The following is a 24566-nucleotide window of genomic DNA, read 5'->3' on the forward strand; positions in this document are numbered from 1 at the left end:
TCTAAGATCCCTGTTCTTGGCTGCAGGAGTGGAACCCAATGTGGTCTTCTGCAGTTGCATGCTGAGATACTTTTCTGCTCACCATGGTTGTAAAGAGTTGCTATGAGTTATTATATCCTTCCTGGCAGCTCGAACCAATCTGGCCATTTTCCTCTGACCTCTCTTCTCAACAAGATGTTTCCACCCACATTTCTAATGGTCAGTTTTCAGTGACACTACTTCGACACTCACTCTCTCTCTCTCTCTCTCTCTCTCTCTCATTCCTGGTCATCTGAAAGACACACAGAGACACACGTAAAGTAATTAGACACAGTTTGACCTTGTCCCATGTTACCTGCTGGTTCAATCTGACTCCTCTCCGTTCACAGCCGACACTCGACCACACCCTCACTGCCACACTCATCTTTATTATTACTGGTTTTTGCATTGCTCTTTTTAAATGTATGCAGTTCAGTTTCTGTCTCCTTATTAAGTTATCATCAACACCCATAATGTCTCAGAAAACTGAGGCATGTGCCAACTGACTATTAAATATCACTATGAAACTGATGATAAATTTTACTAAAAATATATAATTTGTCACTCACATATCTATCCTTTAGGACCACAAACATTCTAAGCTACATTATTATATTGCAGCATTCAAAATCTCAGATAACATCCCATCTAACAAGATTATGATCATATTTGTTTTCCAAGTTTCTCTCTCTCTTTCACTCTCTCTTGCTCTCTCGCACACACATAAATACCATTTTCTCCAATGCATCCAGGCTCAGTTGACTGCAGCAGCTCATTTGTGGTGTCTGGACAACACAAATTTATATTCACATTAATATTGTGTGGCAAAAAAAAAAAAAAATCCCTATATGTGACTAATCTTCCAAAGGCTGGCTATGGTTTGGTCAGCTTGCTGGTTCTGCATAGGCTACATGTCACATTAAAACACATGATGAAATGATGTCAGGGCAACTACTGGTGTCTACATGAACACATTGTTATTGACCTGTTAAATAAACTTAGTTGGGGCAAATAGACGACCACTGATATTCATTAAACCACTGGAACTTTTGAGCTCACCTGGCACACTAATCATACAGAGCCTACGCTGTAAATCCAACATCACCAGGCTACACAGAGCAGTTTTTGTGCGTCAGCATAATTTGACAGGTTACATTGTTGATATATTCTATATATACACCCACGGTCGATGACTTACTATCTGGTTTCAGCTTGAAAAATCCAACAATAGTGGATTGTTTTTTAAGCCATCTTCCAACCAGTTCTGAATGTTCTTCTTCTGTTGGCAGTCACCAAAGGTTTGATCCCCCTACTCCCTTTGGACGCTGCAAGTCAAGTTCCAATCTGTTTCAGTCAGTTGTTTTCTATTAATCTCTTACTTTTTTGAGAGTGAAAATACCCGGGGCTATAGTCCCGAGTGATAGGGCCTAACAATGCCACTGTTAACAAGTAAAAAAAACAAAACAAACAAAGAAACAAACATATATATATATATATATATATATATATATATATAAAACTTTCTTCCTAATTCTCAGTTCTAACATTAAGCTGCTGCTGCACACATGGAGGAAGTAAAACACATAAAACAAATTATCACACACTCTCCAAGCGAATATCACTGCAAACTTTATTTGATCCAGTAAACCTCACTCACACCCACATATACACACACGCTGATTCATCTTTAGCAGAGGTGGGTAGTAATGCGCTACATTTACTCCGTTACATTTACTTGAGTAACTTTTTGGATGAATTGTACTTGTAAGAGTAGTTTTAATGCAGCATACTTTTTACTTTTACTTGTGTATATTTGTGAAGAAGAAGCGGTACTTTTACTCCGTTACATTGGGCTATATTCTGCTCATTACTCGCTACTTTATTTTTATTGATCTGTGTGATGCGTGGTCTGTTTGTTTATGTTTTGTCGAGACTTCCAGCAGAGGCTCTGTCACATGACCGCATCTCACCGATCACATGTAGCAGCCAGAGCCATAGTGGGAGGAGCTATGGTTTAACTTCGTTTCGCCAATCAAACAGAGCCAAGCCGGCACGTGCGCCCGCACACAAAATTCCTGCGGCAAGACCAGTCCAGGTGGAAAAGAGCCCGGAAGCAGAAGAAAAATGGCAGAGACAGTGGCCAGCATTTCTCATCAAGCTGAAGAGGCACACCCCTGGCCACAAACCATGTTCACTCTCCAAACAACAAAAAATAATAGTTATGTTATGCAGTGTCACATGTGTCTCCCCAAACCAGTGGACGTTTCAGCTTATAAAAACTCAACGTCGAATTTGAGGAAACACATTGCGGTAAGTAGGCTATGTGCATGGCTGTCTTCATAGGCAGGCATTAGCCCTGTTGTAACATCATAAATAACTGTAAAATACATTGTTTTGTGGAAATGTATTGATGCACTGCGGCCTCAGACGGCAAGATAACACACACACACACACCAGAGAACCAAGAAATAAAACTACAAAAAATCTTCCTAACAATCACTTTTTATTGATGTGAAACCAAAAAATGCTCATGAAAATAAGGTTGCTCGCCTAATGTCAGCTCCTCAATAGCGTTACAGTTGTACAGTACACGGCTCTGGTCAAAAACTGGGAATGGAAGACTGGTGAAAACTTACTAAATAACAAAACACGTAACATATCATTTGTGAAATCTCCATTTTTCAAGCTACTGTATTTGTTGTGGATTAGAGGGATTTGTGAAGACTTTAGGTGTTTTTTTCTGTGAGATTTGTTTTATTATTTGTCTACAAGTGCTTGTTCACAAAAGGAAGGGCAGTAGGTTGTTAGCTTGACCGCTTGCTAGCAATCCCCACCACCACCCAGCCAAGCTGGGCACCGGCAGCTAGCAACCTTTTTGCTTGTTACTTCCACTTGCTAACTCCTCTGCGAGATGGAGCCAGTAAACAACTTTTTAGGAGATGAAAGGATTAACATCTTTGATCGCATCTTACAGGATTGCAGTCTTTTTCGTACGAGGAGATATTACGTGTGATGTTCAGCTGCTGTTAAAGCTGAACAGTCACTTCACGGAGTGAACATGCATGCGCACACACAGTGTTATGGTTTATGTGCAGACTGCCTTTTTCTTTGTAACCTCTACCCATTGTTTTGTTATTATGTTACTTGTAAAGATTTAATTAATTAAGATTTAATTTATTATTGTTTTCACCTGTTCACGGCTAAAAGGTCACAGGTTCACAGTGCAAAATTGAGAGCCAGCTGCTGTTAAAGCTGAACAGTCACTTCACGGAGTGAACATGCATGCGCGCGCACACACACACACACACACACACACACACACAGTGTTATGGTTTATGTGCAGACTGCCTTGAGCTTCTTGTTGTTATTGTTAATACACAGAACTACACACACACAGTTTATGTGTGAAATATATATGAAATCTCTGCCTGTTATGACATCCTGATCAATAAACAAAGTTACTCAGCAGTTACTCAGTACTTGAGTAGTTTTTTCACTTAGTACTTTTTACTCTTATTCAAGTAATTTATTGGATGACTACTTTTTACTTTTACTTGAGTAATATTATTCTAAAGTGACAATACTCTTACTTGAGTACAATTTTTGGCTACTCTACCCACCTCTGTGTGTGTGTATATATATATATAGAGAGAGAGAGCGCGAGGCGGCATGGTGGTGTACTGGTTAGCGCTGTCGCCTCACAGCAAGAAGGTCCTGGGTTCGAGCCCCGGGGCCGGCGAGGGCCTTTCTGTGTGGAGTTTGCATGTTCTCCCCGTGTCCGTGTGGGTTTCCTCCGGGTGCTCCGGTTTCCCCCACAGTCCAAAGACATGCAGGTTAGGTTAACTGGTGACTCTAAATTGACCGTGAGTGTGAATGGTTGTCTGTGTCTATGTGTCAGCCCTGTGATGACCTGGCGACTTGTCCAGGGTGTACCCCGCCTTTCGCCCGTAGTCAGCTGGGATAGGCTCCAGCTTGCCTGCGACCCTGTAGAACAGGGGTGTCCAAACTGATCCATAAAGGGCCGTGTGGCTGCAGGTTTTCATTCCAGCCATGCAGCAGCACACCTGATTTGGCTTATTCAATCAACTGACACACCCACCCTTTAATCAAGGGTGGGTGTGGCTGCAAGTATTTGACTGTGTGAAGACAGTTCAGTTGATTGAATGAGCCAAGTCAGGAGTGCTGCTGCATGGCTGGAATGAAAACCTGCAGCCACACGGCCCTTTATGGATCAGTTTGGACACCCCTGCTGTAGAAGGATAAAGCGGCTAGAGATGATGAGATAGATATATATATATATACACACATTACAGGTGCAGAAATTTATGACACTAAATGAGATAATCACTTGCCTAATGGAGTTAAATTTGATTAAAATGTGGTGATATCAATGTGACATTGCAATATCCATACATAATTCCATAACACATTGAAATATAGTCATAATGTTTTGCATATATTTATTTAATAATTAACTTGATGTACGTGCAATGTACAAGAAAAATAATTTCACACCAGCAGCATATTCAGGGTATCATTAGGGTATTTTAGGATTGTTGTACAATAATTATCTGCTTTATCAGTGTTTATTCCACATCGGTAATATCTACTAATGAACTGCCAAGGATATTTTGTCTTTTTTAAAAATATATATACATTTTATTAAACCAGTGTGTGTAAACCTTTTTCCACACCTTGTTTAAGTCCTGTTGGGAAAAACATTAATTTCAGAGAAACTGGCAGAGGTGCTTGTGCCTCAAGTTGCGACAAAAAAGTCTTCTTTTGTGAAGCTCCAAAAACTCTGAAATAAAATGAAGCTAATTCCTGCGACTCGCTCAGTGTGTTCAGGAAAAGGTTCCAGATCCACTGTGCACTTAGTAAAGATAAAGGGATGTATGTAGGCAGAGATATTCAGTTCTGGATGTATGCCTTTTTTTTTTTAAATAATGCTGTTTAAGAGTCAAATCATGATCATCCATCAATTTCATGGGTAAAATCATCATGAACTACAATTGCTATTAAAAAAATGCTTTGGGTTGATCAGCAGCAGGACTTGTTCTGTGTTGCACTGGTGACTCAGTTCACTGTCACTGATGCTGTGAAGTGATGATCTGTGTAACGTTCTGCTACAACAGCTGCACTTCCTGGGTGTGGCCTTCTAGAGACACATGTTCCCTCATGTGTAAACCTTGTTTCAACCTCAGCTTCAGCACATACAGCACTATTATACAGAATCCTCACAGAGCTGTGTTCAGAAATGGCTCAACTATACAACTTACTGTACACAGTGAGATACATCCCACTGATTCTCACTGTAGCAACAGGTAATTAACTTTCATCAACTCATTCATTGTATTAACTAATAGTCATGTGTGTATTAATCTATTAATTTTGTAAGTCAGTATTTTGTTGACAGAAATATTTCACAGATCTATTTCTTTATATTCTTCTTTGCAAACAGGCAGTTTTGCAGATAACATTGGGCCGATGGACAAAGATACCAACATTGTGGGGAAAGAAACAGACACTGTTACTCTGAAATGTTCATATCAGTCAAGCAGCAATAACATTTGGCTTTGCTGGTACAAACAATATCCTAACAGCGCACCACAGTTTTTACTGCTTAAAGGCGCAAAGTCACAAAGTTCTGCTGACTACAACCCTTCTGGTGCTCGATTCAAGGCAAAAACATCCTCAGACTCGACTGAACTTACTATTAAAGATCTACAGATCTCAGATTCTGCACTCTATCACTGCGCTCTTAGACTAGTAGCAGCACAGTAATACAAAGTCAATGAGAGGGTGTACAAAAACCTAAAAACAATACATATGAAGTTAAATGGAATGTATCAAAGATACTTCCTTTACCAACTTGTTATCAGTTAACCACAGATACAAACAACATTTGTGGTAACAGATGCACCTGAATAACGGAAAATAAAAATAAAGAGGGAGTGTGTCAGGTGTTACTGCTGCATTCTGTTTTAAATTCATTATAGATGACTTTGTTGCCCAGTTTACCCCCTGATTTATTCCAATCAACTTTTATTCATTTATAGCAGAGTGTAGCCCCAGACTTAAGAGAATATGGTAATGCCTGGTTTTTGATGGCTCTGACCATATTACGTGCACACGTTCATCCCTTCCAGACAAAGATTTCTTCTGGTTCTCTGAATCTTTTAATGATATTATGTCCTGTAGAGGACGTGTTCCCAAATTCTTTGCAATTTAACTTTGAGGAATGTTATTCTTAAATTGTTGCACTATTTGCCCACACAGTCTTCCACAGAGTGGTGAACCCCTCCCCATCTTTACTTCTGAGAGACTCAGCCTCTCTGGGATGCTCTTTTTATACCCAATCATGTTACTGACCTGTTGCCAATTAACCTTATTAATTTTTTATGATTATTTTTAATTACTTTTTTATTTTTAAACATTACACGACTTTCCCAGTCTTTTGTTTTTCCCTATCCCAACTTTTCTGTGTTATTATTATGGCTACAATTATAATCAGTCCATAATTATTGATGCCTCTTCAGATTTACCAATAAAAAACAAATTTACAAAGGTGAGTTTCAGTTACAACAGTTATTATTGGTTAATTAATCAACCAGAAGACCCACCTCACCCTTTGATCTTGTCATCTGATGACACAGCTCATTACACGAGATGGAATTTTTTTTTTTAGCACGATCAGCAAGTTGAGGAAATCCTGGATGTTATTATCGCAGGTAAGCATGGTGGAAAGATCACAGACATGTTTTTAGAATAGAATAGAAATAGAATAGAAAGCCTTTATTGTCATCACACAGAGTATAACGAGATTCAGAGCTGCTCCATAAAGTGCACACACACATAGAATAAAAAGAAAAGGTATATACAAAATACAAAAACTACTATTGAACTACTAGTTACTATATATAGACACATTTGTATAGATCCTGCATGGAGAATCCACCCAAGACAAAGCACAGTAGATAAAACCTTAAGGGCAAGTAAAGTGGCTGATAGTAGCAGCATCCAGTGGTGTGCAACCATGTGTAACATAATTACAGTTCAAGTATATTGGCATTATAATAACAGTATATACATACACACAGATATATATATATATATATACACACACACACACACACACACACACATATATATACACATATACACACACATACACACACATACACACAGCTCAAGTATATTGGCATTACTGGCATAATTGGCATTGTGCATAATTGGCATTATAATAACAGTATATACATACACACATATATATATATATATATATATATATATATATATATATATATATAGACACATACACACACACATACATACATACATACATATGTATGCATGTATATATATATATATATATATATATATATATATATATATATATATATATATATATATATATATATACACACACACAGCTCAAGTATATTGGCATCAATACTCCAGTACCTATGGGTGGTAAAAGAGGGCAACTGGACTTGCTTGAAGATTCTTGAAGACGTTTCACCTCTCATCCGAAAGGCTTCTTCAGTTCTGTCTGATGCTATGTTTACATTACGTCGAATCAGCGGATCATCAGATTAACGTTCTTAAAACGATTCGCGTTGACACTAAAACCGTTAGCTGTGCACACAGCAACATCAATACACGGATACGCTCGGCTCCGCAGGCATCCTGCGCTCCAAATCACTCCGCCCTGAACAGCGAGTGCCCTCTGGAGGGTGCGCACTCCGGCCCTGCGCAGCTCACACAGCGCGCGAGTGAAGTGCACAAGCCACGATTTGGGACTGAGCCGCTGTGTGTGAGATCCCAGCGCATATCACTTAGTACTTGCAAGTGGAAGGATGGCAAGCCTAAAGACAATCATAACTACACAATGGGCAGTATTTGCATCAGTATTTGCAGTATTTTCATACTTTTATACTCTTTAATGAAAGGTGATACAAGGCGGAAGTCCGCGCCGTTTTTCAGCAGTCGCGTCACATGACCAACGCCAGCGAATCAGGAAGGTGGATGTCACAGTGACGTTGTCCAATGAGGACGCCAGCTAGAGCTCAGCGCAGCGTATTCGCGTATCTCAATGTTTACACAGCACCGGACCAGATACGATCTAGATTGAATACGTGGACGCTGGTGGATTCCCGTTTCCCGGCTTTTCCAGGTGGTTTAATGTAAACGGACAGTGCATCCACGAAGAAAACGAGACAGATATGGTCTAATGTAAACGTAGCCTGACTGGTAGTGAGTATCAGGTATTTATCCTCTCATGGATGAAAAGCTCATCTAAGGTGTCGTTGAGTCATCCTGTTGGTGTGGGTCACTGGGGGCTAAAGAGAAGTGACATCATAAGAAACCATGGTTTCATCTAAGTCTAGTTTGAGGTCTGCAACTTTAGTAGCAAAATCTTGGGAGTTTTTGACATGATGTAGCGTATTCCCAACAAGAGGAGCCAGGATGGTGGCTAGGTGTTTGGCAATGTTATAGGTGACAGAGTTTATACGGACAGAGTTTATATGGACTCCCCAAGATTCACAAGGAAGGAGCTCCACTCAGACCTATCATCAGCAGTATAAACTCTGTCACCTATAACATTGCCAAACACCTAGCCACCATCCTGGCTCCTCTTGTTGGGAATACGCTACATCACGTCAAAAACTCCCAAGATTTTGCTACTAAAGTTGCAGACCTCAAACTAGACTTAGATGAAACCATGGTTTCTTATGATGTTACTTCTCTTTTCACCTGCATTCCCACCACAGAAGCAGTTGAATCTGTTAGAAAATGACTCCTTCAAGACAACACCTTACTGGATAGAACGAACCTCACCACGGACCAGATTTGCACCCTGCTTGACTTCTGCCTGACTACCACTTATTTCCAGTTTAATGAAAGTTTCTACAGACAGAAGCATGGATGTGCCATGGGCTCACCGGTGTCCCCTATTGCGGCCAATCTTTACATGGAGGAAGTGGAACATAAAGCTTTGACCACTTTTTCAGGGTTGCTCCCAGCCACTGGTTCAGATACGTGGATGACACCTGGGTTAAAATCAAAGCCCATGAAGTGGAAGCCTTCTCTAAACACATCAATGCAGTGGATATCAACATCAATTTCACTCGGGAGGACGTAAGTGGGAATAATCTAGCCTTCTTGGATTGTGATGTACACATTAGACAAGACAGAAGCCTTAGCATCGAGGTCTACCGGAAACCCACACACACGGACCAGTACCTACTCTTCGATTCTCACCACCCACTGGAACACAAATTGGGGGTCATTAGGACCTTGCAACACAGGGCTCAGAACATCCCTACAATGGTAGAGGGAAAAGAGAAGGAGCAGAATCACATCAGGAAAGCACTTCAGAACTGTGGGTATCCCAACTGGTCTTTCTTCAAGAGCAGGAAAAGGAACATAACGGACAAGGAGGATAACAGGAACAAATGCAAGAACATTGTCATTCCCTACATTTCTGGTCTATCTGAGAAACTCAGGAGGATCTTCTACAAACACAACATTCCGGTACGTTTCAGACCCAGTAACACCCTGAAGCAGAAATTGGTCCACCCTAAGGACAGAATACCCAGACACAAACAGGACAACGTGGTGTATGCAATTCAGTGCAGTGAGCAATGCACGGACTCGTATACTGGTGAAACCAAGCAACCGCTTTACAGGCGTATGGCTCAACACAGGAGAGCCAGTTCCTCAGGCCAGGACTCTGCTGTCTACCTTCATCTTAACAACAAAGGACACTCATTTCAGGATTCCAACGTACGCATTTTAGCCAGAGATGATCGTTGGTATGAGCGAGGAGTTAAAGAAGCCATTTTTGTCAACCTGGAACGGCCATCACTGAACAGAGGTGGGGGTCTAAGACATAATTTATCAGCCACCTACAATGCAGTCCTTGGCACACTTCCCAGACAACTGAATGCACACCAAAACCCAGCTGTTTTCAGTGGCTCACAGGAGGACAGAGAGAATCAGCATTCCATTGATCACCTTAATGGGCAATCCATTGATCACCCTAACGACTCTCGAGGCCATTCACATTCAGCCCCCAGTGATCCACACCAACAGGATGACTCAACGACACCTTAGATGAGCTTTTCATCCATGAGAGGATAAATACCTGATACTCCCTACCAGTCAAACAGAACTGAAGAAGCCTTTCGGATGAGAGGTGAAACGTCTTCAAGAATCTTCAAGCAAGTCCAGTTGCCCTCTTTTACCACCCATAGTTACTATGACCTGGATGACTGAGAATATTCACAGACAATACTCCAGTAGTATAAGTAAAGTGGCTAGTGATAGCAGCATTCAGTGATAAGGTGACATTTGTATTGACAGTGCAAAAAGACATGATGCAATACACACACACACACACACACACACAAAGTTACCTTTTGAACAGTTCACAGGTAGGCCAGTTCTCAAAGCACCAGTTCCTCAGTGCAGACTGGAGTTGAGTATGGTGACTGCTTTAGGAAAGAAGCTGTCCCTGAGTCTGTTTGTTCTGGCTGGTATGGACCTGTATCGCCTGCCAGAGGGTAGCAGGTTGAACAGATGGAAGCCAGGGTGGGTGATGTCCCTTATGATGTTTTTTGCTCTGTTCAGACATCTAGAGTTGTAGATGTCAGTTAAGGAAGGCAGAGGGCTGCCGATGATCTTTTGTGCAGTGTTGGTCACCCTCTGCAGCCTCTTCCTGTCAGCCACTGTGCAGCTAGAGTGCCACACTGACACTGCGTAGGTCAGCAGACTCTCTATGGTGGAGCGGTAGAAGGTCACCAGCAGGCTTGTGCTCAGTTGCTCCCTCTTGAGCACTCTGAGGTAGTGTAGCCGCTGCTGGGCCTTCTTGACCAGGGCTGATGTGTTGGTTGACCAGGAGAGGTCAGCAGAGATGTGGACACCCAGGAATTTGAAGGTCTGCACTCGCTCAACACACTCGCCGTTGATATACAGGGGGGCAGGGGTAGCGCTGTTCCGCCGGAAGTCCAGGATGAGTTCCTTTGTCTTAGAGATGTTCAGTGCTAAGTTGTTGGTTGCACACCACCTCTCCAGGTTCAGGACCTCATCTCTGTAGGCCTCTTCGTTCCCCCCTGTTATCATCCCCACCACTGTTGTGTTGTCAGTGAATTTGACGATGATGTTCTCTGGGTGGGTTGCGCTGCAGTCGTATGTGTAGAGCGAGTACAGGAGTGGGCTCAGCACGCAGCCCTGCGGTGAGACAGTGCTGAGGGTGCGGGCAGATGAAAGGTGGCGGCCCAGCTTCACCTGTTGGGGTCAGTTGATTAGAAAGTCTTTGATCCAGGAGCAGGTGGATGATGGGAGCCCCAGGCTGGTTAGCTTGGGTATCAGGATGTCCGGTATTATGGTGTTGAAAGCTGAGCTGTAGTCGATGAAGAGCATTCTGACATAGCTCCCTTGTCTCTCCAGATGGCTCAGCACAGAGTGGAGAGCAGTGGCTATTGCATCCTCAGTCGATCTGTTAGACCTGTATGCAAACTGGTGGGGGTCCAGGGTGGGGGGGAGACAGGTTTTTATGTGGTGCAAGACTTTCTTAAAGCACTTCGTTATGACGGGGGTGAGTGCTACGGGGCGGTAGTCGTTGAGGCTGGCTGTGGCTGACTTTTTGGGGACCAGGATGATGGTGGCAGACTTCAAACAGGTCGGGATGATGGCTTGTTCCAGTGACCTGTTGAAGATGTCCATGAAGACCTGTGCAAGTTGGTCAGCACAGGCCTTGAGCACCTTCCCTGGTACGCCATCCGGGCCAGTTGCCTTCCTGGGGTTTACGGCCCGGAGCACCCATCTCACATCCTGAGGCTCAACCTTCAGAATGAGCGGGGGAGTGCCAGTGATTGCTGCGCCTGAGCTTCAAAGCGGGCGAAGAAGCTGTTCAGCTCCTCCGCAAGTGCCGCATCTGAGTCCCCGACTAACACAGCACAGCCCCTGTAGTTTGTTATTGCCTGAATACCCTGCCACAGCTGCCTGGGGCTTGTCAGCTGCTCCTCAATCCTTCTCCTGTGGTCCGCTTTGGCTGCGCTGATGCCTTTCTTCAGGTCGGCCCGAGTCCTACTGTATAGCGCTCGGTCGCCGGATCTGAAGGCTGCATCCCGGGCATGTAGGAGTGCACGGACCTGGCCGGTCATCCATGGTTTCTCATTCGGGAACACCCGAATAGTCTTTACCACGGTGACCGTGTCAATGCAGTGCTTGATGTAAGCTAGCACTGCATCCGTGTATGTGGCCAGGTCCTCGTGATGGAAAACTTCCCACTGTGTTCGTTCAAAGCAGTCCTGGAGTCGGGGGAGGGCATCGTCAGGCCAGGTGGTAATTGTCCGTCTTTGTGGCTTTGATTGCCGGCTGAGGGGGGTGTATGCGGGGGGTAGGAACAGGGAGAGATGGTCAGACTGTCCGAGGTGGGGGAGGGGAATAGCTCTGTAGGCATGTTTAAGGTTGGAATAAACATGGTCCAGATTATTTACTCCCCTCGTTGCACACTTCACATGTTGGTAAAATTTAGGCAACACCGTTTTGAGGTTTGCCTTATTGAAGTCTCCTGCAATGATGTGCGCACCATTTGGGTAGGCTCGCTGGTGGTTGTTAATGTTGTTTGCAAGCAGAGAGAGAGCGGTTTTGACGTTAGCGTCCGGTGGTATGTAGACTGCAGTGATGATAACAGCTGCTAGCTCCCTCGGCAGAAAAAAGGGTCTGCATCTTACAGACATGAACTCTAGGTCAGGAGAACAATGCTTGTCTAAGACTGTACTGTTGTTGCACCAACCTTCATTCACATAAACGCAGAGCCCCCCTCCTCTGTTTTTCCTGGAGTCGCTATTCCTGTCCCATCTGTGTAGCGTGCGGTCTGCTAGCTGCACTGAAGCATCGGGGATTAGCGGTTGTAGCCATGTCTCCGTTATAATGATTGCACAGCATTCACGAATGTAGCGGTTACCAGTAAGCTGTAATTCCAAGTCGTCCGTTTTGTGTACCAGGGATCTAGCATTGGAAAGATAGAGGCTTGGTAGTGGAGGTTTGAGTGGCTGTTTCCTGAGCTTGTTCAGCAGGCCCACTCTGCAGCCCCGTTTTTGCTTCCTCTCGCGTCTCCGCCTTCTTCGTCTGCCAGACCCGATAACAATCCACGGAGACCCCGGTGCCCTTGCTATCTCCTCCGGAATGTTGTAAGCACGATGAAAGTTGTTTGAAATGATCATTTCTTGCCGAATGCCGATGTCTATCAGATCCATATGGGTGTATCTTGTGTTGAAGTCCATAGGTGACGCGAAACAAACAGTTATAACACACAAAAAATACAAAAACGTGCACTTGAAAGGAGAGCTGTAAGCCGCTGTGTCCTGACGCGCCGCCATCCTCGGTATTCGGTATTTACTTATCAAGTTCACAGATATTTCATGATACCCTGTCTAAACCTACTTTATTTCTTACTCTTTCATTTGACAGTCGCCATTTTGTATCTAGAAGCGTGTATTGAGAAGTCACATGAGGTGTCGATAATAGTGATCACTTTCACTGGTGTCCACCATTTTCGACACCCTGTGGAATTAAGTGACATTTACAACTGTTATGGATTGATCTTTGTGTAACATTGTTGAAGTAGATGAAGTACTTTTAAAAAAATAATTAAAAGTGCTGTGATTTATAATATTTTTTTCTGATTCATAACAGAATGGAATGTTTATAGAGTATTTCGAATCCTATTGCAATAAATAAAATTAGACCAGAATTAAATTCCGCGCATATGAAAATTACATGCTTGAAATATTCAGATTTTTTTTCAGTTTGTTGTAAATATCTACCACATATTACTGTTTTGCTGGGATTCGGACCTGAGCCCTGTACTACGAACGGAGGTTAACCTACCCAGAAGTAGCCCAGGGTTCCCCCGCTAAACCGGGGTTGACAAAACCTGGTTATCTTGTTTGGGGTTAAACGGTACTACGACGCCAGTTATGAAGTTGATTTGTTGAACCTGGTTTAACCTAATCAGGGTTAATGCGCGTTCACATTAAAGGGGAGGTTATCAGCGCAAATCACCACTGTTCACAATGGCACAGTCGCCGTACTTCACAGAGGAAGAATGCGCTGTCATAATGCAAAGCTACGAGGAGTTCAAAACAACATTAAGAGCAAAATCTAACACAGCGGCTGCCAATAAGGAGCAGCAAGCATGTTGGCAACGAATTGCCGATCAGGTAAATGCGCAAGTACATTCTCCCTTCTACATGTTCCAGAACAGAAGTATAGGATGAGAGAAAGCTTCATGATCAATCACAAGTCACAGAAAATCGTCCTTCGACATGGCCTCAGTCATATATAGCTTGTTTAATGTCCAAAAAATCCTGAATAAAATTTGGTATGGTAAATTCATGGAGTAGCCTAGTACTTAAGCTGATATGTGCACAGAGTCACATGAATTAGGATGACTGACTGTTCAGTCCCTTTGACTAAGTTGATGTATGTCCTGTGAACATTTCAGAGGCAACAGCAGTGCCAAACGCACCTGGCAACAGGTGAAAATGAAATATAAAAACATCATTCATAATGGTGTGTGTGTGTGTGTGCGCGTGCAAGCAAGCATTCATTTGCCTTTTATTTATCCAAGTTTTATCTGTTTGCCTAATAGTTCAAATTGTTTTGTATATAGTTTATAATGTTGTTGTGTGATATTAATGATAATATTGTGGGAAAACTACTTTGCACGGACGTTCATTTAATTTATTCTATCGTCATTTTGTTTGTTGTATTTTTGTGTATTTTATTTATTTATCTGTTTGTCTAGTTGTATCTATTTTTCTAATAATAATATTTTTTGCATTAATAGTTTGTTTTTTCCTATTAAAATAATCTTGTGTTCTTGTTATAACTTTATCTATTTATCTGACTGTTTAGTTTTATCTATTTTTGTTACAATTTCAATATTTTTAATATAGAAAGTTTGTTTTTTTCTATTAAAATGTTCTTGTGTGATAACTAGTTCTTGTGTTATATTTATTGTAGTTGTATCTATTTTGTATCTCAGACTTAAATATTTTTGTAAAACAAGTTTTTTTTATAAAATATTCTTGCGTTCTTGGTAACTATGTTCTTGAGTGGGTTCTTTTTTTTTTACAGAAAAGCCGTTCTGCATGGACATTCATTGAAGCCCTCATTGTTTTTTAATGGTTATTTATGAGCGTTTAGGGGTTACAATAATGTAAGTCTAGGTTGCTTTATATAAAAGGTATGTCCAGAAATATTGATGTCACTGTCTAAGCAGAGGGATCTGGCTTCTTTAGATGCTGTCTTCTTAAAACTGAATAAATATTTTAAAAGAGCCAAATGAGCCAGTCTTTTGAACGGCTCTTTTCAAAGAACGGATCACAAAGATGCGATCAAAGAGCCATAAATCCCATCTCTAATCTGAGCTCCGATATCGCACGGGTCATCCAGGTACGCTGGCATTGTCTCTAGAGGAAATGTCGGTGGAGAGGTGGTGTTTAAAAAGGGTGTGGTTAATCGGAAACCTCGGGTTAACCAAGAACATAACCTGAGACGAGCAGGTTTGAGATGCAGCGTAAGTTGCCATGGCAGCATACCTTGGTTTGAACATAGCCAACTTTCGTAGTATGGGTTAATCGGGAAGTTACGCTGCACGTGATCAAGTTACTCTCGAAGTTACCCTGGTAAGCCAGAAAACCCGCTTCGTAGTACAGGGACCTGGGTTGCTGGTGTGATAATCCAGCAAACCCTCACTAGGCCACCAGGGGGATGACTCAAGCTCAGAGGCGTGAGGTGAAAGTAGAGTACATCTCCTGACGTTCCCAGAGTGATCCGGATGGGCCGAATGGAAGTCCCGACAAAGTCCTTTATCTAAAATGTTCTGGGTGGGTACCCAACAGCGTTCCTCAGGGCCATAGCCCTCCCAGTCTACCAGATATTGAAGCCCACCTCGGACCCGGCGGGAGTCAAGCAGGCGATGCACAGTGAACACAGTCTGACCCTGGAAGGTGCGGGGGGGAGGGGGATTCCTAGGGGCAGGGGCATACGTGGACGTCAGTACGGGCCACAACAGGGAAACATGGAATGCGGGGTTGATCCTCAGAGTCCGGGGCAACTGGAGCCGGTAGGCGACAGGGTTCACCCTGCGCACCACCTTGAAGGGGCCAATGTAGCGAGGAGCAAGCTTGCGGTTCTCCACCCGCAGCAGAAGGTCCTTGGTGGACAGCCAAACCCGCTGCCTATGGCGGTTGGCCTGAGTCTGGTTGGTTCTGGAGGTCTGGATGAGGGTCCTCCTGACCTTGCTCCAGGTCTTGCGACACCGTCTCACATATTGGTTGACCGAGGGCAACCCCGCATCCTCCTCCTGGTCCGGGAACAGAGGTGGCTGGAACCCAAATTGGCACTGGAATGGCGACAGCTTGGTAGCCGATGACTGCAGGGTGTTGTGGGCATGCTCTTCCCATGGCAGCCAGGTGCTCCACGAAGTCGGGTTATCCATAGCCAGGCCTCGCAGGGTGGTTTCCAGGTCCTGGTTGAGCCTCTCCGTCTGGCCATTGGACTGTGGGTGGAACCCAGAGGAGAGGCTGGCAGTGGCTCCGATGAGCTTGCAAAACCCGTGCCACACTCGGGAGGAGAACTGGGGCCCCCGGTCTGAGACAATATCCTGAGGGAGACCAAAGACTCGGAAGACATGATTAAACATTAGTTTAGCAGTTTCAAGGGCAGAAGGGAGCTTGCACAGTGGTATAAAGCGGCAGGCCTTGGAGACCAAAATGACAGTGTTACCTTGTGACTCCAGGAGACCTGTGATGAAGTCAACTGCCACGTGGGACCAGGGATGCCGGGGAATGGTCAGAGGATGCAGGAGGCCCTGGGGATGCTGTCGTGGGTTCTTGCTTCTAGTGCACACCTCGCAGGAAAGGACGAATGACCTCACTTCCTTCTCCATGCTTGGCCACCAGAAGCGTCTTCTCAGGAAGTCCAGGGTCCTTCGAGCTCCCAGGTGGGCAGAGAGAGGGGACGAGTGACCCCACTGGAGAACCTTGGCCCGGGCTTGATGTGGGACATACAAGTGGCCCGGTGGCCCCGTCCCAGGACCGGGGTCCTGGCGTTGGGCTCGTCGGACAGTCTCCTCAATACCCCAGTGGACAGGGGCCACAATCCGGAACACAGGGATAATAGGCCCAACTTCGCTCTCCCTGTTGGTGGGAGCGAACAGTCTGGACAGCGCATAAGGTTTGGTGTTTTTGGAGCCAGGGCGGTATGATAGGGTAAAGTCAAACTGACTGAAAAACAAGGCCCACCTAGCCTGTCGTGGATTGAGTCTCTTTGCTTGCTGGAGGTACTCCAGGTTCTTGTGGTCCGTCCAGACCAAAAACGGATGTTGCGCTCCCTCCAGCCAGTGCCTCCACTCCTCAAGGGCCAGTTTAACTGCTAGCAGTTCTCGATCCCCCACATCATACTGGGACTCTGCAGAACTCAGGCGGTAGGAGAAGTATGCGCAGGGGTTCAACCTTCCTTCTGAGCGTTGAGAGAGGACCGCACTGACGCCGCTGTCCGAGGCGTCCACCTCGACGATGAAGGGTTGCGAAGGGTCCGGGAGGACCAGAATGGGTGCCATGCAGAAGCAGTGCTTGAGGTCTTTGAACACCTTTTCCGCCTGAGGAGACCAGACATACGATCCACCTGTCCCTTTGGTGAGGTCCGATATGGGCGCTGCTACAGAACTGAAGTTCCTGATAAACTTGCGGTAGAAGTTAACAAATCCTAAGAACCACTGAACCTCTTTGACGGACTTGGGGATGAGCCAGTCCCGGACGGCCAGGGTCTTGGCTGGATCCATCTGGAGTTGGCCCGTCCGTACAATAAAACCCAGAAAGGAGACCTCGGGAACATGAAATTCGCATTTCTGGGCCTTAGCGAACAGATTGTTCTGTAGCAGCCTCTGGAGAACCTGGCAGACATGGTGGCGGTGCTCCTGCACAGTCTTGGAAAAGATTAGGATGTCGTCGAGGTAGACAAAAACATACTGGGTAATCATGTCCCTCAAGACGTAGTTGATTAGGGCCTGAAAAACAGCTGGTGCGTTGGTGAGTCCGAAGGGCATCACCTGGTACTCATAGTGCCCAGACGGGGTGTTAAAGGCAGTCTTCCACTTGTCTCCCTGTCGGATACGGATGAGGTGGTATGCGTTCCGTTAGTCCAATTTGGTGAAGACAGTGGCGCCTTGGAGCAGATCGAACACTGTGGACATCAGCGGAAGGGGATAGTGGTTGCGTACAGTGATCTTGTTCAGACCCCTGTAATCAATACACGGCCGGAGCCCCCCATCCTTCTTGCCGACAAAGAAGAAGCCGGCACCAGCAGGTGAGGTGGATGGTCGAATGAACCCAGAAGCCAAGGCGTCCTTGATGTACTCCTCCATGGCCTTGCATTCTGGCTGAGAGAGGGAAAACAGTCTGCCACGAGGAGGGGTAGTCCCAGGGAGCAAGTCGATGGCACAGTCGTAGGCACGGTGCAGAGGAAGAACGGCGGCCCTGCTCTTGCTGAAAACTTCCTTGAGATCCCAGTACTCTGTGGGAACTTGAGATAACTCTGTGAGATCAGGAGGCTCGGCAGGAGACACAGGAGAGCTAGAGAGCAGACAAGAGGCATTGTACGCAGGGCCCCATTCCACAACCTGGCTTGTTACCCAGTCTATGCGAGGGTTGTGGCGGGTAAGCCAAGGAAGGCCTAGAATCACTGGGAACTCTGGTGAAGGAATCAGGTGCTGGGATATTTCTTCCTTGTGACCTTGAGACTGGAGGAAGACTGGAGAAGTTACTTGGGTGACTCTTCCGTCACCTAAGGCTTGGCCATCCAGGGCAGACACAGACAGTGGGACTTCAAGAGGTGCAGTCGGGACATTGATACTTTGGGCAAAGTGAACATCCTTAAAGTTTCCAGCTGCCCCGGGGTCTAACAAGGCCTGACAAGAGTGGATGGACTCACCCCAGGAGATGGAGACCGGGATGTAGTCTCCTTGGCCAGGGAGTTCAGGAGAGAGGGTAGGCCCCATCACAACCCTCCCTCAGCTGGACGGGGTGGTCCTTTTCCCGAGAGCTCAGGACATGATGCTCGGAAATGGCCAGGCTTGCCACAGTAGATGCAGCACTTGTCCCTCCTTCTGAGCTCCCTCTCAGCTGTGGAAAGACGAGTATGGCCAACTTGCATGGGCTCTGGACAGTCACTGGAGGAGGTAGACAGGCTCCAGGTCGAGGCAGTGAGGCCGGGGAAGCTCAGGACTCAGCGGCGCTCTCTAATCCAGTTGTCAAGACGAGTAGAATGTGAGATCAGAGTTTCGAGGTCACTTGGGCATCTGATAGAGGCCAGGCCATCTTTGATAGGGTCAGACAAACCATGGTGAAAGGCTGAAACCAGGGCTGCTTCGTTCCATCCGCTGACAGCTGCGAGCGTCCGGAACGCGATGGTGTAGTCCGCGACGCTTCCTTCTTGCCGGATGGATATGAGCTTCCTGGCTGCGCCTTTACTGGTGTCTGCCTGATCGAAGACACGAAGCATCTCTTCCATAAACAACTTGAAATCAGAGCACTCGGGTCCCTGTCTCTGCCAAATGGCCGTTGTCCAAGCGTTGCCTTACCAGCTAACAAGGTTATCACAAAGGCAATCTTGCGGCGATCCGTAGTGTAGGTGGTAGGCTGAAGCTCAAAGGTGAGTTGGCACTGTGTAAGGAACTCCTGGCACTCACCGTGCTTGCCGTCATACCTCTGTGGTGCAGGAAGGCTGGGTTCGTGAGGTGAAGGAGGAAGCGTGGCGGGAGGCACTGGAGTGGGTGCAGATGGTGGAGCAGGAGCCGGATCAGGAGATGCAGGCAGAGGAGTCAGCTGTGCCAGGGTTTTCCCAATTTGCTGAAGCAGTACCTCATGGCAAGCAAGGGCCTCACATTGGCTCGTAAGTGTTCGTCCATGAGTGTCCATGGTAGCTCCGAAATGTGTTAAAGAAGCCATAATTCCCTGAAGGTTAGCCGGGTAGACCGTTGAAGATGCCTCTGCTGAGTCGGTCATGACGGAGTCTTTCTGTTAGGGTTTTGCTGGGATTCGACTTTTGCTGTGATAATCCAGCAAACCCCCACTAGGCCACCAGGGGGATGACTCAAGTGCAGAGGCATGAGGCGAAAGTAGAGTATCAAAAAGCAGTTTATTTACACTATATACAATCCAATGGAAAAAAAAAGAAAATCCAAAAGCTCAGAAGATAAACCAAAATAAAAATATCCAAGGGTTAAATGTCCAAAAACAAAAGGAAAGGCAAAATGCTGAACGCTCAGAAGATCAAAAAGGTACAAAGTCCAAAGAAAGCAAAAAATATCAAAAACAGAAGGGCACAGGCAAGATACGTGAGACAGAGGAAACTAACACAAGACAGCATAGCATAAAGACTCCATGGCAAGGGAACAAACAGAGGGGTATTTATACACAGAACAATTAAGGAACAGGGTGGGGCAGGAAACAGGCAATCAAGACAAACACAAAACACAGTGGCGGCCTCTAGAGGCCAAAACAAACATGACAAGATAAACATAACAGCGGCCTCTAGAGGCCAAAACAGTCCCAGTCCTAACAATTACAATATCAGTAGACATTTTATATTTTGGTTCAAGGAATGACATGCGACCTTTGACCTGGAGTTTCATGCAGTTACAATGTCAATTGCCTGTTGCCATTTATTGGTAAACTACAAAACTAGAAATTAATACAAACAATGACAAATGATGAATAAAATGTGATCTACGAAAATACTAAGAAAGTGGGTAGAAAGTGGAACAAAAAGATTTTCTGACAGGTTAAACATTATCAGTTCATTTGTTTACAAACATTAGAATTTCTTCCTCATTTGCGTAAGCACCGACATCCATATGTTTACAGTATATAAAAGATATTTGGTAAGAAATATAAGTCTATGTAAAACAAATTTTAAATAAAAACTATGTTTTGTTAACTTAATACCACATACTGATTGTTTTTAAAATAAATAATCATCTGGGTGTTGATAATTGTGGAACGGTGTCGATAACTGTGGACAAAGGTGTCAGTACTTGTGGAACGGTGTCACGTGATCTGATACGCAAAGTAATCGGGAATCAACTCTTTTTTTTTTCCAGTGGAAGTTTGAGTAATGATTCATGCACAATTTACGCATTGAAAGTCTTTTCTACTTTTGCAACAGCCAAAAGATTGTTGAGGTGTCAATAATTGTAGCCGCCGCTCTACTTCACTGATCCATTTTGTTTGTTTGTTTGTTTGTTTTTATTCTAATCATGGTATTGCTGTGCATATAAATGCCCAGTTGAATTATTGCCATGTTCAGTGCATGTACACGCATTCAGCAGGCTACTAGATTAGACACATTTTCAATACTTATGAATTATATCCTTTTTGTGGAAAAACAAATACACATTACTCAGGATTTCCAAAGCAGATTATCTTATGAGAGGGCAGCATTTCACAGTGAAAGGTCTCAGGTTGCTAAAGGCTTCAGGGATGATCTATAGTGAATATAACTCTCAGGTCAGTCAATAACTGATCTCAAATGCATCACTTTTACACGTTTACACATTTTTTGGATGATTGGATTAATGGCACATTTTGAATTACACACTTTAAGTGTAAAGTAGTTGTCTGTGTAAAAATGTAAATATATTAATAAAATTAAAACAAAATATAGAAATTTGATTTTTTATAGACTTGTGCCAAAACTTTCAAGTATAACTTCTGATGTCTGCATGGACCAATTTTCACTGTCGAAATCATAAAGATTTCCTGATTTTTTAGACACAAGAAGACTTTCTAGCTTACTCAGTTACAGTAGACAGAAGGCTTTACAAAAAGGTCCACAGGGTTTGTGGTTGAGACCAATACTGAACCTGAGTGATGGAGCTGAGGATCTGTACAAGCTCATGAGTTTTTTCAAGTTCAGTTATTTGTTGTAATGATTTGTGAATTTTAAAAAAAGGCTTCTTTTTCCCAGCAACACTTTTGTTTTCAGGGTAAACTGGGACAAGGTTCATTTTAAGAAAACAAAACAACCTTGGTGTGTTAAAGTCTTTCACCTTTCTCCACAAGATGGCACCGTCAGTTATCTTACTGTGGGCCAAGCACGAGGGCCCTGATCACATCCCCAAAGAGTTCAACTTCTTTGATTATGAATACTCATCTCATCTCATTATCTCTAGCCGCTTTATCCTGTTCTACAGGGTCGCAGGCAAGCTGGAGCCTATGATTATGAACACTACTTTTCACTATAATATAGACTCTCTTCAATCGTACATACATAGTACTTATAGTACTGTACAAAAACCAGTTTGAACAAATGTGAGATCTTATTGCAGTTGTGTTCCAATCTTTGGAGCTTCAGCATCAAATCTGATTATTCAATCGAGCTGAATAGTATAATTGTCAACTTATCATCAACAAAATGACTTGTTTCTCTTAATTCATGAAGAAAACTGAAATTGCAGTTGGGCTATAAATACAGTTTCTTACTAACGTGTGATGTGTAATATTTTTGTCTCCAGCATGGACAAGCACATTACAGCTGCAGTGAATAAAATGGGCTCTGGACAGGTTCATTTGTAATGGAGGTGTTTGTGATTGGATAATGTAAATACTTTATTGTGCTTACAGAGTTTCATGTTTAAATGACAACGAGCAATCATGAGATTTATTTTTTAGAGGCAAATTGATAAAAAAATATATAAAAAGAGAAAGAGGACAGGTAGGACAGGTAGAACATGAGACTAGAGAGGAAATAAGAAACATAAAGGAAATAAAACACCCAGTTTCTCTCTCTCTCTCTGCAACCTTCACTCGATCCAGCAAACTTCACACACAAAATGCGTCACCTCCCTTAAGGTCTAATGGCTTACTGGCATCTTTAACATTATTACCAAGAACAGCAGCTGGTTTGTTCCTCACCTCAGTGAAATAACAGGCTTTGTGATTACAGAGTCAATAAATCTATCACATCTATCACATGTGATGTTGTGGGGCGGAGCTTCATCAACCTGCATGATGTTAACAATATTGGAGACACAAAATAGTTTCATTCAGCTGAGACCGTTCATCATGTTCACTGTTATATTCATGGGTCTGTGGCTTTCATTAGGTGAGTTATACATTTTTTTGTTGTTGTTGTTGTTTCAGAAATATTAATTGAAGAATGAGTGATTAATCAGCCTGTGTGGTGGTTAGAAAAATCAGAATGTGGGTCTGACATGTAGTTCTGGTTTGATGGTGTAAAGGTTAAACACTTTATGTTCTCTTCTCTATGACAGGTGACTCCATGGCAGCGTCAATAAAGCCACTTTTCACTCAGACAGTGAGAGATGAAGGCAGTGATGTTACTCTGTCCTGCAGCTATGACTCAAGTACTATAAACAACTACTTGCACTGGTACAGACAATATCCAAAATCTAAACCTGAGTTCCTTCTTTATATTGACCAAAGTGGAACTCTAAGTCCCAACATTCCTCCAAGAATGTTTGCTAAAGTTGATGAAAAGAAGAAACAAGTGGATCTGCTCATCTCCTCTGCTGCTGTATCAGACTCTGCACTATACTACTGCGCTCTGGCGCCCACAGTGACAGGAAATCCAACTGCACTGTTCAAAAACTTTCACACAGTTTTGTTGTATTGTTGGTTGTTCTGCTGATGATTTTAAGAGATTGACATGCATTTTTGTGGGAATCTTTCTCTCTCAAAATTTATGAACAGTTTATATTACTGGCACATACTGCATTATTATTAAACAGTTTTGATTTTTTTTTTTTGTTACCACTGTATTCTGGTCAGTGTTGTCGTGAACACAAAGCCTGTCCTGGGGCTCCCAGCTGTGAGGTGGGAATTCAATTCACCCTGGATGGACTGTCAGCCCTTCGTAGAGCACCATGCACAAACCCTTTCACACACTCATTCACACCTTCAGGCAGTTTCTCCAAGCAAACTTCCAACTGCAAGTTTTTTGTTTTTTTTTTATAATATCTAACACAGACACGGAGTAAACATGTAAAACTGCACACAAATTGACAGCAACCTGACCTCAGCATCCAACTGAGAACCCTGAAGCTGTGATGCAGCAATGCTGCCCACTGGGTCACTGTTATCATCCATTAATCCATCCATCATCTGTCACCACTTATCCTGTACAGGGTCGCAGGCAAACTGGAGCCTATCCCAGCTGACTATGGGTGAGAGACGGGGTACACCCTCCTCTCTCCTACATATACTCAGCTCTCACTTCCCCACTTCACAAAGTATTGTCTAGTAACCCATTTCTAACTTTACCGAGCCGTTTGTTTTCCACCAGATTTCCAGTGTATGACCCGTGTTTACATTTATCCTCGACCTTGTCTTTTGCTTGCTCTCTGTTGTATTGTTTGTTGATTGACTGATCCTCTCTCGTTTCCGGATTATGGTTCCTGCTCTACTATTTGGCTCAGGGCACCATACAAGCAAGAACTGCCACTGGAT

General features: G+C 43.9%; 1 protein-coding gene across 1 annotated transcript in view; it reads right to left on the minus strand.

The window, feature by feature from the left end:
- The window catches only part of LOC132892138 (NACHT, LRR and PYD domains-containing protein 12-like), a 445190-nt gene that overhangs the window by 415324 nt on the left and 5300 nt on the right, over positions 1 to 24566 (minus strand). The gene's annotated exons all lie outside the window — the stretch shown is intronic.

Source organism: Neoarius graeffei, chromosome 1, assembly GCF_027579695.1.
Source record: "Neoarius graeffei isolate fNeoGra1 chromosome 1, fNeoGra1.pri, whole genome shotgun sequence".
NCBI classification, from domain to species: Eukaryota; Metazoa; Chordata; class Actinopteri; order Siluriformes; family Ariidae; genus Neoarius; species Neoarius graeffei.